The sequence below is a fragment of the Camellia sinensis genome, chromosome 12 (assembly GCF_055761805.1).
Source record: "Camellia sinensis isolate YWXY chromosome 12, ASM5576180v1, whole genome shotgun sequence".
Lineage (NCBI taxonomy): Eukaryota > Viridiplantae > Streptophyta > Magnoliopsida > Ericales > Theaceae > Camellia > Camellia sinensis.
In genome coordinates, this window is record NC_138972.1 from 19,144,390 (window position 1) to 19,160,267 (window position 15,878).

The following is a 15,878-nucleotide window of genomic DNA, read 5'->3' on the forward strand; positions in this document are numbered from 1 at the left end:
TTCATCTATGTCAAAAGTACCGAACGTAATTGGTAGTATGACACCTCTAAATAACACAGATCACATAAGTTCCATTCCAATGATCACTCATTTGCAGATCACATTAAAGGAACAAGCCTTGAATTAATTCGTATACAAATATTTCACCCTTAATTTGACAATTTGCAATATCTAACATTTGCATGTTTACACAGAAATATATCATAGAAATGACTTCTCAATCTTAAGTCATTAATACCCGTAGGCAGGGTTTTTGTTCTTATGGGAAAATATCATATCCCTATTTATTTAATTGATCTCAAAGTAGTCAATAACTACCCATTTTCTTACAAGTATCATGTGGACAAACACATAACCTGGATAAGGTCCTTCATGTCATTTAACCATTCCTTATAAAATATCCTGATTATAGATTACAGACCACTCATAAACAAAACAGATTACAGATTTCCATAAACAAATCCCGTTAACCCATAAACAAAACTCATTCGACATCATCAATAATCCTCTCGGTTCCCCAGCAGAAATCGTCAATAATTTCCTCAGTTCACAAAATCACATTTTTTTTTTACATGTTGTTTCAAGCTCAATATGCATAACTTCTTCTTACGGCCAATCATACTCAACATGATTTCAATTATTCTGCAAAACACATCTTATCAAATATTCAAATACAGTAACCTCTCAAAATCAAAGATCTAGACATTATTTTGGCAAGGAAGACATAACTATAGCATAAAGGTTAGAGGATCACATATATCGTTTTCTTTGATCTTAGAAATATTCCATACTTAGAGTTTAATCACTCCATCTAAACAGATGTTAGGAAGCACAATCACGTTATTATCGTTTCTTACGGGTAATTACCAACCCAAAATAACAACAGATGTCACACATTGGCATATAAATTATCTTACCGATGAGTTCGAACCCTCACTGTGCTTCCGCTGAGCAACTTTGTTAATTTAATCCCATAATTTTCCTTTCCATTTTGTCTAACCGTGCGGGGGTCGAACCCTCCAGATCTTCCGTCTTTATACTTACCATATTCTGCATCACAACCAATCGCCATATACACAAAGAAAGTACAATAGACATGGATCATGATCATTAGCGTTACCAGATACACTTAACGTTGCTATCCATCTTTTCATATGCAGTAAGGATGTCATGCATGATACCTAAGTCTTTTCTAGACATCCTAAGCCCAATGGATTCGTGTGTGAGATAGCAACTCGTGCTCTGATACCACTTGTCACGCCCCAAACTCGCCCCTAAAAGTTCGGGCATGACCTATGCAGATACGGACACATGACCTGATATACATAATATACAGGGCCTGAACGGAAGCATTTAATATTACAAAGTAACATAGAATAACATCCATTGAGCTAAAACTAACATGCCAGGATCACATACGTGAGAGCCATTTATCTATATACATACCCATACATATAAATGAGCGTATATCCGAACATTGGTAAAGAAAGGGGGTATATACATACATTTTAACCTTAAGTAAATAATTAAAGTGCATGACAAAATCTTAACAAAACTTCACATAAATGCATGGGCTTGGTCTGGGAGTCTAGGCATACTGAGGTTGACAATTGAAGGGTAAGCATCAAGGGTTAAGACGGACTCCCAAAGTAATTACCTACAGAACAGACAAAACACAAAGTGAGCGAAGCTCAGTGAATAATAGTACATAAATGATTCAATATTCAACTTAATCATAATGCATATCAATGCGTATGTAAATGCGGAGATCATATAATTAATCTGATTCTATACTAATTTTAGAATGGCCTTAGGCCCAATATTGAAACATAATGGCTTTAAGCCTTTGAATGGATTGGCGATAGCCCTTGAACATATTAACATTAAGCTTTTACACATGTTGGCATATAGCCCTTGAACATTTGGCATGAAGCCCTTAAACATGTTGGCATATAGTCCTTGTACATTTGGCATGAAGCCCTTGAAAAGTTGGGATTAAGCCTTTGAACATATGTATGGACTCAAGAGGTGGCTCGTACGGATTCTAGAGGTGACTCGCATTGCAGCACTTAGTTCCGTACAGCACTTTGTTCCATACCAGAAATCATTAGGTCTTAAAGACCGATCAATTCATATCATGTTATAACATGGCATAAACGGAACGGATAAATAGAAACATATTCATACATATTCTTACTTATGCTTGAATCAGAAACAGAAATCAGAGTTCATGCTTGATCATAACCCACCCGTACAAGACTGTCGGTGGTACCATCCGTACAAGACCGTCGATGGTAAAACATAATCCACCCGTACAAGACCGTCGGTGGTACCATCCGTACGAGACCGTCGATGGCAAGAGATATCTTGTAACATACTTGAACCACGGTATTATTACGCCCGGGCAAGGGCCATAAGACCACGGTATTATTACCCCCGGGTAAGGGCCTTGTGCTAAGGATGCCATGAATACTTTTACATATATGGATAATCATTCATTAATTCATAGAGTCACATATCATAAAATAGAGCATTTCTTGGTATATCATGTCATTACCGTGCGCTTAAGAAAATAGAATAATTCACATTCTTATGTGGGTCACATAATGATGTTAAACTTTTTCGTTCATGTCATAGATTCTGAATAACTTCGAGTTCATATGTAACACAACAAAATAACTTCAAATTCATATGGATTCACATAACTTTCCAATTATTCTGATTCTTCGAAGATGAACACAAATTCTCTTTATTCATTAAGAAATGACATGGTTCACTTGAGCTGTTAATCAGTAACATACCCCTTTCTTTAATTGTTCATATATGTTAACATGGTTGACCTGCAATTAACAGAGTGCTAATGGTAACCATTGCATCATTCACATGAGTTAATGCAGTTAACTTAAGTTTAACAGAACGTTCTTGATAATTATTAACGAAAGGTAAACACATTTTACCGATTGAATGATTCTAGAGATACCGGAACACCATAGTTCCATAATCCTCATACGTTCTATTTGTTCGTCATGAATCACTATAGCTATCTTGCAAATAATAAAAAGTTAGTATTCATTGTCAACAGTAAACAGAATGGACTGCTCAATAATGCCTCTAGATTTTCCAATCAACATATTGTTAACTTAATTACTTGCAAGGGATAAAATGTTAACAATGAGAATCATTAACAATACTTGAACGTGCGACTATAGTACTACTACTCACAGCGGTAGGTCTCTGATAGCGGTGGAACGATGTCCTCGTCTTGACCTACAAACACAATGCATATAACAGATTATGAGAATAAAACCAATCTCTTTTTATTCTTCACTCAATAGCTATGGTGGTTCTAGACTCATTAGTCCTCCATAGGTTATAATTCATTCCTCATAAGATAGGAGGAATCGATAGGAGAAAGGTTCAGACGAAGAAACGGTACAAACTGGTAAACAGAAAGTGAACAGTCGTCACTAATTTGGACATAACTATTTTTTTATTTAGAATTTGGAAGTGAGACCACCACCATTGGAAACTAGACTTCCGGGGCTTGATTTTAGGCTCAAGAATCACTCAAAACGGAGTCCGGATGCAAAAGATATGCTTGTTCAAAGTTGGCTGGACAGAGCTGTCCCCGCACGTGCGGGAAAACAGTGCCGCACGTGCGGCCCTGGACAGTTTGCAGTCCGAAAATGGCAGAAAATTTGGGACTTCTCATTTTCAAAATCAAACCTTAATTACATGTAAATCAAAGCCCAAAACCCTTTAATACATGACCAATTTCACATTATTATTCTCCATCAAACATCATAACCTCAAAATAAACAAATATAATGACTTTAATTCTTCAATTAACCAACTCTTAAGGAATCAAGGTTCAATTCATGAAAAGAGTTCATCTAAACTTATATCTATCAACCAAAACTCAATTAGGTGGTTTCTCTTCATTTGAGATCATGAATTTAAACTAGTAATAGATCAATCTTAAGGGGTTAAGTTGATTTCACATACCTAGAGCCAATCTCTTGAAGTAATTCCATCAATTTTCCCATCTTTCCTCTTCATTCTCAAGCTCTTCCTTCCTTCTTCTCCTTGAGTTCTCTATCTCTCCCTCTCTCACGTGGCTCCCCCTTTCCTCTAGATATTTTTTTTTTATTCTAAGAGATGAGTCCATCCACTCATAAGGCACCCATAATATAAGTATACACATACACACCAACATAACACAATAGAGAGAGCCAAACGTGGCCTTACGATTCGTACGAAATCAAATTTCAATTAAACTTCCCAGATAACTCTAAAAATTATGAGGATCATAAATATGTCCCCTGTTCTGGTTTCTGAAGCCTCTAATGCCTTCAATTTGCAGTATAAAGTTAACTACCCAAACGTGCATTAACGAATCAGACAAATTAGATTTCCAATTAATTGTCCCAAATAGTTCCAAAAATTCCCATTAACATATCCAAGTACTCAATTTTGATTTCTGTACCCATATAGGTCGGTAATTTCAATTTTAAATCCGTAACTCAATAGATAATGCTTCAATTCCAAAAGATATAATTAAATTAAAACACCTCATCTCATAGTTAAATACCAATGATTTCTTATATGCATTTTGGGGTCCTTACATTCTCCCCACCTTAAGAAGTTTGGTCCTCCAAACTTGATTCACCTTGTCATAAGTCTAGTTCTGTCCTAGACATATAATATTTCTCAATTATTTAGCCATTCACAATCCTATACAGTCAATTTCAATGGAGTTTGCTCCCAAAACTACACGTAATTCATCTTTACTGACTAATTGGTAACCCAATTGATAATAATACTTAATAACATCAAAGCATCGTCTCATAATTCACAATCCTGGTACATTTCAAGTTATTGATTCAAAGGCCATACCTTCCAGATACTATAACAACTTAAGGACATTCAGAAATGGATTCACTCAAGTATTCGATTACATGAGACTCATGAGCTGTCATACATAGTTCAAACTCTTTAGGTTCACAAACAACCCCAACTCCTACTCCCTCGAACGTTAAGGAAATGTTTACTAGATAATCATGTTTCAAAGGCACATGCATCTTACAACAATTAAACCCAGAATAACAAATAAGTTCTAGATCAATGACTTTGTGGCTCCTTGCTTACTCTCAGAATTAGACTTATCAGTTCAAATCAGATTTCTAACAGACTCCAAATGACAACTCAAATCCCATATCAAGGAATTACATGTTCAGAGTAAATTATCAGTAAAACCAAATACGTATCCAACCTTAATGATCACAATTCCCGAATTACAATAAGGTATAATCATTTAAAATCCATGTTTGCTTGGAAGATCTTAAAGTCAACATCATGACATCAAACACATAATACATTTACCATAAAGCTATTATATTCTTGTTCCATATTTAGTAAAATGTTCTTATCATGAACAAAACATTTCCAAAAATATGTAATACATAAAGTTCATCAAACCTTTCATAATTACATAAAATACGTTGTTCAGAGACATTACCCAGAAACTTATCAGACCTTTCAAAGATTATTAGATGATGGAATAATTCCCAATAGCATTAAACTTATTTAAACTTTGACAGAACAATCTTTGATCCAACTTATAATAGATAAGACAGAATGACTTCAAGTTCAACACAGAGCATTCATCAAGCATGCTACACTGAATTATCAAATGGAAAACTCATTCATGTATAGCAAAATATCTCTTTCAGGAAACTTGTCACATCCTGAACATTCGGAGTTTCGTAACATACTTAGTCATCTTGAAGAAATTATTCGGAAAGCTTATCATATCATACACATGGTAGAAGTTCTTAGCATTCTTTATCATTTCAGAAAATACATCATATAAAACATTTCATAACCCAAAATATAAATTTCATAAACATCGTATAACATAGTCATTTTCAAAATCCTTTATACAAAATTATCTTTTACAAAGACATTACTTACTCAGGTCTATAGTCAACTCACATAGGATAACACATTATTCATCTATGTCAAAAGTACCGAACGTAATTGGTAGTATGACACCTCTAAATAACACAGATCACATAAGTTCCATTCCAATGATCACTCATTTGCAGATCACATTAAAGGAACAAGCCTTGAATTAATTCGTATACAAATATTTCACCCTTAATTTGACAATTTGCAATATCTAACATTTGCATGTTTACACAGAAATATATCATAGAAATGACTTCTCAATCTTAAGTCATTAATACCCGTAGGCAGGGTTTTTGTTCTTATGGGAAAATATCATATCCCTATTTATTTAATTGATCTCAAAGTAGTCAATAACTACCCATTTTCTTACAAGTATCATGTGGACAAACACATAACCTGGATAAGGTCCTTCATGTCATTTAACCATTCCTTATAAAATATCCTGATTATAGATTACAGACCACTCATAAACAAAACAGATTACAGATTTCCATAAACAAATCCCGTTAACCCATAAACAAAACTCATTCGACATCATCAATAATCCTCTCGGTTCCCCAGCAGAAATCGTCAATAATTTCCTCAGTTCACAAAATCACATTTTTTTTTTACATGTTGTTTCAAGCTCAATATGCATAACTTCTTCTTACGGCCAATCATACTCAACATGATTTCAATTATTCTGCAAAACACATCTTATCAAATATTCAAATACAGTAACCTCTCAAAATCAAAGATCTAGACATTATTTTGGCAAGGAAGACATAACTATAGCATAAAGGTTAGAGGATCACATATATCGTTTTCTTTGATCTTAGAAATATTCCATACTTAGAGTTTAATCACTCCATCTAAACAGATGTTAGGAAGCACAATCACGTTATTATCGTTTCTTACGGGTAATTACCAACCCAAAATAACAACAGATGTCACACATTGGCATATAAATTATCTTACCGATGAGTTCGAACCCTCACTGTGCTTCCGCTGAGCAACTTTGTTAATTTAATCCCATAATTTTCCTTTCCATTTTGTCTAACCGTGCGGGGGTCGAACCCTCCAGATCTTCCGTCTTTATACTTACCATATTCTGCATCACAACCAATCGCCATATACACAAAGAAAGTACAATAGACATGGATCATGATCATTAGCGTTACCAGATACACTTAACGTTGCTATCCATCTTTTCATATGCAGTAAGGATGTCATGCATGATACCTAAGTCTTTTCTAGACATCCTAAGCCCAATGGATTCGTGTGTGAGATAGCAACTCGTGCTCTGATACCACTTGTCACGCCCCAAACTCGCCCCTAAAAGTTCGGGCATGACCTATGCAGATACGGACACATGACCTGATATACATAATATACAGGGCCTGAACGGAAGCATTTAATATTACAAAGTAACATAGAATAGCATCCATTGAGCTAAAACTAACATGCCAGGATCACATACGTGAGAGCCATTTATCTATATACATACCCATACATATAAATGAGCGTATATCCGAACATTGGTAAAGAAAGGGGGTATATACATACATTTTAACCTTAAGTAAATAATTAAAGTGCATGACAAAATCTTAACAAAACTTCACATAAATGCATGGGCTTGGTCTGGGAGTCTAGGCATACTGAGGTTGACAATTGAAGGGTAAGCATCAAGGGTTAAGACGGACTCCCAAAGTAATTACCTACAGAACAGACAAAACACAAAGTGAGCGAAGCTCAGTGAATAATAGTACATAAATGATTCAATATTCAACTTAATCATAATGCATATCAATGCGTATGTAAATGCGGAGATCATATAATTAATCTGATTCTATACTAATTTTAGAATGGCCTTAGGCCCAATATTGAAACATAATGGCTTTAAGCCTTTGAATGGATTGGCGATAGCCCTTGAACATATTAACATTAAGCTTTTACACATGTTGGCATATAGCCCTTGAACATTTGGCATGAAGCCCTTAAACATGTTGGCATATAGTCCTTGTACATTTGGCATGAAGCCCTTGAAAAGTTGGGATTAAGCCTTTGAACATATGTATGGACTCAAGAGGTGGCTCGTACGGATTCTAGAGGTGACTCGCATTGCAGCACTTAGTTCCGTACAGCACTTTGTTCCATACCAGAAATCATTAGGTCTTAAAGACCGATCAATTCATATCATGTTATAACATGGCATAAACGGAACGGATAAATAGAAACATATTCATACATATTCTTACTTATGCTTGAATCAGAAACAGAAATCAGAGTTCATGCTTGATCATAACCCACCCGTACAAGACTGTCGGTGGTACCATCCGTACAAGACCGTCGATGGTAAAACATAATCCACCCGTACAAGACCGTCGGTGGTACCATCCGTACGAGACCGTCGATGGCAAGAGATATCTTGTAACATACTTGAACCACGGTATTATTACGCCCGGGCAAGGGCCATAAGACCACGGTATTATTACCCCCGGGTAAGGGCCTTGTGCTAAGGATGCCATGAATACTTTTACATATATGGATAATCATTCATTAATTCATAGAGTCACATATCATAAAATAGAGCATTTCTTGGTATATCATGTCATTACCGTGCGCTTAAGAAAATAGAATAATTCACATTCTTATGTGGGTCACATAATGATGTTAAACTTTTTCGTTCATGTCATAGATTCTGAATAACTTCGAGTTCATATGTAACACAACAAAATAACTTCAAATTCATATGGATTCACATAACTTTCCAATTATTCTGATTCTTCGAAGATGAACACAAATTCTCTTTATTCATTAAGAAATGACATGGTTCACTTGAGCTGTTAATCAGTAACATACCCCTTTCTTTAATTGTTCATATATGTTAACATGGTTGACCTGCAATTAACAGAGTGCTAATGGTAACCATTGCATCATTCACATGAGTTAATGCAGTTAACTTAAGTTTAACAGAACGTTCTTGATAATTATTAACGAAAGGTAAACACATTTTACCGATTGAATGATTCTAGAGATACCGGAACACCATAGTTCCATAATCCTCATACGTTCTATTTGTTCGTCATGAATCACTATAGCTATCTTGCAAATAATAAAAAGTTAGTATTCATTGTCAACAGTAAACAGAATGGACTGCTCAATAATGCCTCTAGATTTTCCAATCAACATATTGTTAACTTAATTACTTGCAAGGGATAAAATGTTAACAATGAGAATCATTAACAATACTTGAACGTGCGACTATAGTACTACTACTCACAGCGGTAGGTCTCTGATAGCGGTGGAACGATGTCCTCGTCTTGACCTACAAACACAATGCATATAACAGATTATGAGAATAAAACCAATCTCTTTTTATTCTTCACTCAATAGCTATGGTGGTTCTAGACTCATTAGTCCTCCATAGGTTATAATTCATTCCTCATAAGATAGGAGGAATCGATAGGAGAAAGGTTCAGACGAAGAAACGGTACAAACTGGTAAACAGAAAGTGAACAGTCGTCACTAATTTGGACATAACTATTTTTTTATTTAGAATTTGGAAGTGAGACCACCACCATTGGAAACTAGACTTCCGGGGCTTGATTTTAGGCTCAAGAATCACTCAAAACGGAGTCCGGATGCAAAAGATATGCTTGTTCAAAGTTGGCTGGACAGAGCTGTCCCCGCACGTGCGGGAAAACAGTGCCGCACGTGCGGCCCTGGACAGTTTGCAGTCCGAAAATGGCAGAAAATTTGGGACTTCTCATTTTCAAAATCAAACCTTAATTACATGTAAATCAAAGCCCAAAACCCTTTAATACATGACCAATTTCACATTATTATTCTCCATCAAACATCATAACCTCAAAATAAACAAATATAATGACTTTAATTCTTCAATTAACCAACTCTTAAGGAATCAAGGTTCAATTCATGAAAAGAGTTCATCTAAACTTATATCTATCAACCAAAACTCAATTAGGTGGTTTCTCTTCATTTGAGATCATGAATTTAAACTAGTAATAGATCAATCTTAAGGGGTTAAGTTGATTTCACATACCTAGAGCCAATCTCTTGAAGTAATTCCATCAATTTTCCCATCTTTCCTCTTCATTCTCAAGCTCTTCCTTCCTTCTTCTCCTTGAGTTCTCTATCTCTCCCTCTCTCACGTGGCTCCCCCTTTCCTCTAGATATTTTTTTTTTATTCTAAGAGATGAGTCCATCCACTCATAAGGCACCCATAATATAAGTATACACATACACACCAACATAACACAATAGAGAGAGCCAAACGTGGCCTTACGATTCGTACGAAATCAAATTTCAATTAAACTTCCCAGATAACTCTAAAAATTATGAGGATCATAAATATGTCCCCTGTTCTGGTTTCTGAAGCCTCTAATGCCTTCAATTTGCAGTATAAAGTTAACTACCCAAACGTGCATTAACGAATCAGACAAATTAGATTTCCAATTAATTGTCCCAAATAGTTCCAAAAATTCCCATTAACATATCCAAGTACTCAATTTTGATTTCTGTACCCATATAGGTCGGTAATTTCAATTTTAAATCCGTAACTCAATAGATAATGCTTCAATTCCAAAAGATATAATTAAATTAAAACACCTCATCTCATAGTTAAATACCAATGATTTCTTATATGCATTTTGGGGTCCTTACAGTGTTGGACGCTCGAGCATGGAGTTGGCCGCTCGAGCGGGGTTGTGTGAGTGCCGCTCGAGCGGGGAGTTGGAAGCTCGAGCGGAGACCTGGTTCTGTAAAAGTTCTGGGAGTGTGCATCCGCCGCTCGAGCGGGATTATTGACGCTCGAGGGGGAGTTTGTGAGTGACGCTCGAGCGGGGTGTTTGACGCTCGAGCTGGTCGACTGGGCTTAAGTTCCGTGTTTTGACTTTTCAAATCACTTTTTCACTTTCTCTTCTCTTTCCTACTTTTCCAAAAACACCATTGTTGAGCCTCTCACTCTAGAACTCTACCTTCTCTCTAGGTTTTGATCTAGTATGAGTGATTTGCTCATCTTTGGCCTTTACAAAAAAGTTGTTGATCGTCGAGGGCTATATTTTAATCTGAAAATTTCGGGATTTGGAGCACGTTGGGTTTTGTCATTTTCTCCCTTGGAGCTCCGAATTTGAGGTAGGGATATCCTACTCCTCTCTATGGATTTTGCCTTTAAATTTTGGTATTTTGGGATGTTGGGGTTGGTTTGGTAATTTGGTGAAAGTTTGGGGCTTTTGTGTTATTTTACAAAAGTTGGGGTTTTAATTATAATAAACCTAGATGCATGTTTGGCATAGAAAAATGGAATAAATGTTGAATCATTGATGAATATGGGACCTAAGGGTTGTAATGTTAATTAGGGAAAATGACCTAACTACATTGATTGATTAATTGGGATAATTAATTGTGAGAATTGAGGAAATGAAATGGAATTGTTGAGATTGGGAATGCATGGGGTTAAAGGGTGTAGTTGAATTATTTATCACTCACCCAAATGAAATGTTGATTGAATATCCATTTGTGCATTTATTTTCTGTTTAGAAATAATTGCTTTGGGCTATCGGTGGAGGATAGTCGTGATTGTTGTAGACAATGCATGATGATTAGGCAAACAGAAACTAATCAATGGAATGTGTCATGGAATTTGACGGTTGATAGAATACATTAACTGTATGTATTGAGTGATTGTATATAGAACCAATGTGTTTGTATACGTTATGTGTAGAGGAGGAGATGGGGGATGTACTCCGCGGTTTAGGGGAAGATGGGGGATGTACCTCTAAACCGGATAGGATTGGGAGGAGATGGGGGATGAACTCCGTAGATACAGCTCATATGCTTGTCTAGAGAAGTGAAGATAGAGCTCATATGCTTATCTTTGTGATGTGTGGACATAGCTTATATGTTTATCTGTGAATGTGGGATATTGTTGTTATACATATCTGTTGAGAATGTGGATATAGCTTATATGCTTATCTGTGAATGTGGGATATAGTTTTTATACATATCTGTTGAAATGATGATAGAGCTAACATGCTTATCTGTTGAAAAAGGGAAAATGAAAAGTAACTTGGACTCATAAGTCGTATGACATAAATATGTGATTTATGTGAATGTACCAGTGTTGGCCATCTATCAATTGCTAATCTTTTAGTCATTGTTCATGGTTGGTTTAGTGTATTTCTACTGGGCTGTGGCTCACCCTATATGGGAATATCATTTTCAGGTGCAGGTAGCATGCCACCTCCAAGGACATAGCTTGGGAGGCTAGAGGCGGACATACTTTTGTCGTTTTATTTTGATGTATTACATGTAAATTCAAGCCAAGGGCGTAATGTGTAAATGAGTTAGTACTCTTTTGTTGTAACCAAGTGTTAACTTGGAAAGCTGTAAGCCCGTAGGGCATTTTGCTTTTGTTGTTAACATGTAATACTTTTGTAATGAAACTCTGATGAATAGAAGAATGTGGTTATTTCATATGGCAATGAATGTCTTATTTGATGGGTTTAATGTTATTATTTTGAGGGCGTTACAACTTGGTATCAGAGCGTACCGGGTTCGAATACTTTGGGTACGTGGGAAGTGATTAGTATCACAATGGGTTTGTCTCGCTTGATAGAGACTTAGATGTAGTATCATATGCTATGTGCTTGATTGATAGCATGCTTATGTGACTATGTGGGTATGGGATTTGATTTCTAGGATGTTGATTGGATCCTTGGGTTTCTGGGAGTCTTGTTGGAAAAGCACTTGATCAATGCTGTTTCTAACCGGAACTCTAGTAACGCCTCGGGACTATCATTATCCGGAAATGAAATTCGTAAGTGCTTATGTGTTTATGTGCTTACGTGGAGTGAATTACAGTTGTCCATGCATTAGGACATGAGTGTTTAGTTTCGGCACATTTATGAATGTGCTAACGTTCCGTATTACCTTTATTAGGATGTCAGGACGAGGAAGAGGTGCTAGGCGTGGTAGACCTGCGAGGCAGGAAGTACCGTTACCAGAGGAGGTTCCGGCAGTGCAGGAGGGAGTTGGCCAGGCCAATATGGCCGAGCCAGTGGGTCAGCAGGCCATGGGTGCCTTGGCCAGAGAGATAGCAGGAGCTTTGGGTATTCTTAGGGCTGGGAATCAGGCAGCTGAGGCAGGGCCTTCTTTCTTGAAGAGGGAGTTTTTCCGGTCTAATCCGGATGAGTTTGTCGGGGATCCGAAGGAGCCACTGAAGGCTGATGAGTGGCTAGAGCAAATGAGTAAGACGTTCGAGATGCTTGGCATCGAGGACGGAGCACTGAAAGTGACCTTGGCATCCTTCCAGCTGAAGGGAGATGCGGGTCAATGGTGGAAGTACGAGAAGGCTCGTGTTGGTGGTACTTGGGAGGCGTTTGTAAATGCTTTTCAGGAGAGGTTTTTGTCTGCAGCAGCTAGGGAGAAGCTGAGGGATCAGTTTAGCCGGCTTAAACAGCAGGGCTTGTCAGTGGCCGAGTTTGAGGCTACTTTTACCAGTCTGTCCAGGTTTGCACCTAAACTGGTGGCGTCCGAGGAACGCCGTTGCTATGAGTTTGAGAGGAAGTTGAGGCGAGGCCTCAAGTTGAGAGTTGGTGGGTCTTATATCCGAGAGTGTAGACACCTGGTAGATGCTGCTGCTCATATGGAAATTATGATGCAGGAAGAGGAGGAAGAACAGAGGGGCTCCAAGAGGAGCCAAGATGGCCAGGGTGATGGCAGGAGGCAGAGGGGTTATAACCCTCAGCAGTCTCAGGGAGCAGTTTCTAGATCGACCTTTCCAGTGCCGAGTGCAGGCTCGGGGAGAGGCAATCAGGGGGAGTTTGCTTGTTACAAGTGTGGCCAGTTGGGTCACAAGGTTTCTGTTTGCCCGCAGAAGGGTGGAGGTCAGAGAGCTGCTTCTTCTTCAGCTAGACCGCAGAGTCAGAGTTTGGGCAGGGGGCAGCCCTTGTCTTGTTATCAGTGTGGACAGCCTGGGCACTTGAAGAGGTTTTGCCCGCAGTTGAGTGCCACTTCGGAAGCGTCTGGTTCTAGGCAGACGCAGGGTTTTCAGCCAGCTCAGTCTGTGCAGGCCTCGAAGGCCAATCCGGGAGCTTCGTCATCCCAGTCTGTGCAGCAGTCTTTTGCTCCGAGAGGTGAGCAGGTAGACTAGGGGCCTACGGGGCGCGTGTATGCTGTTACCGCGCAGGATTTAGTACCGGCTCCATCGGTAGTGAGAGGTACTTTTCTGTTTTGCAACTCGGTTGCTAGTGTGTTGATTGACACGGGTGCATCTCATTCTTTTGTATCTGCTGCATTTGCATCTGTTTTAGAATTGGAGTTGGCACAGTTAGCATCTCCTATTTGTGTGGTATCGCCTTTGGGTGGTGAGTTGATCTTGAAACAAGGTGTTAGAGGTTGTGATATAGAGGTCACCGACTATAGGCTTCCTTTTCCGTTTGTTGTCATGCCCATGAAGGGCTTTGATGTTATTTTGGGTATGGACTGGCTATCGTCATACCGGGCTGTTATCGATTGCTACCGCCAGAGGGTCACGTTATGTACCTTGAGCGGGGAGTGGTTCCATTTCTTGGGAGACCGGGTTGGTTGTGTGTTGCCATCGGGGTATGATTCGCGAGGGCGAAGTGAGCTTAGTAGTCTACTTGCCAGCTTTGAGAGTGGTGAGAGTGGTGAGACCCAGCTTGTGTTGCCGAGGGTGGTTTGTGAGTATTCGGATGTCTTTCCCAAAGATCTTGTTAGTTTGCCACCTCACCGAGAGGTAAAGTTCTCTATTGATTTAGGGCCTGGCACGGCGCCGATTTCTATGGCACCTTACCGTTTTGCTCCAGCAGAGTTGGTTGAGTTGAAAGTTCAGCTCCAGGAATTGCTAGATAAGGGCTTTGTTCGCCCTAGTGTTTCGCCGTGGGGAGCACCGGCCCTCTTTGCTAAAAAGAAAGATGGTGCCTTGAGATTGTGTATTGACTACCGAAAGTTGAATCGGGCTACGGTTAAGAATAAGTACCCTATGCCCCGTATAGATGATTTGTTTGACCAGTTGAAGGGTTCCCGTTGTTTCTCTAAGATAGACTTGAGATCGGGTTACCACCAGTTGAGGGTCAGGGAGGAGGATATTCCTAAGACGGCATTCCGTACGCGGTATGGCCATTATGAGTTTCTGGTGATGCCATTTGGGCTTACCAATGCACCGGCAATCTTTATGGACTTGATGAACCGGATCTTCCGGGAATTCTTGGATCGATTTGTAGTCGTTTTTGTGGACGACATTCTTATCTATTCGCCTTCTGAGGAGGAGCACGAGGAACACTTGAGAGTGGTGCTTGAGTTGCTTAGAGCCCATAGGCTGTATGCCAAGTTTGGGAAGTGTGAGTTCTGGCTGAGGGAAGTCAAATTCTTAGGCCACGTGGTATCCGGGGAAGGGGTGTCTGTTGATACATCCAAGGTTGAGGCAGTGCAAGATTGGGCACAGCCTAAGAGTGTGTTTGAGATCCGCAGTTTTCTGGGATTAGCTGGGTATTACCGTCGGTTTGTGAAAGATTTCTCCAGATTAGCGTCACCGTTGACTAGACTGACTCGGAAGGGAGTCAAGTTTGTGTGGAATGAGACTTGTGAAAAGTCGTTCCAAGAGCTGAAAGTTAGATTGACCACCGCTCCGGTGTTGATTATTCCGGAGAGAGGGTTGGGTTATGCGGTTTATTGTGATGCCTCACGAGAGGGTTTGGGTTGTGTGTTGATGCAAGAGGGGAAAGTGATAGCTTATGGCTCACGTCAGTTGAAAATACACGAGAAGAATTACCCCACACACGACCTAGAGTTAGCGGCTGTGATCTTTGCCTTGAAAATCTGGAGGCACTACCTTTATAGTGAGAAGTTCGAGGTGTTCTCGGACCACAAGAGTTTGAAGTATC

The 15,878-nt window shown here is 38.8% G+C and overlaps 2 long non-coding RNA genes across 2 annotated transcripts; both read right to left on the bottom strand.

The window, feature by feature from the left end:
- Nucleotides 1-1,338: 1,338 nt before the first annotated feature.
- On the bottom strand, nt 1,339-4,186 carry LOC145804401 (uncharacterized). Its single transcript, XR_014346053.1, has 3 exons — nt 4,006-4,186; nt 3,223-3,267; nt 1,339-1,657 (listed from the first exon to the last, which is right to left on the bottom strand). It is a non-coding gene; the product is annotated as an uncharacterized LOC145804401 (long non-coding RNA).
- Nucleotides 4,187-7,396: 3,210 nt separating this feature from the next.
- LOC145804097 (uncharacterized) lies at nt 7,397-10,196 on the bottom strand. Its single transcript, XR_014345696.1, has 3 exons — nt 10,016-10,196; nt 9,233-9,277; nt 7,397-7,667 (listed from the first exon to the last, which is right to left on the bottom strand). It is a non-coding gene; the product is annotated as an uncharacterized LOC145804097 (long non-coding RNA).
- Nucleotides 10,197-15,878: the final 5,682 nt, after the last annotated feature.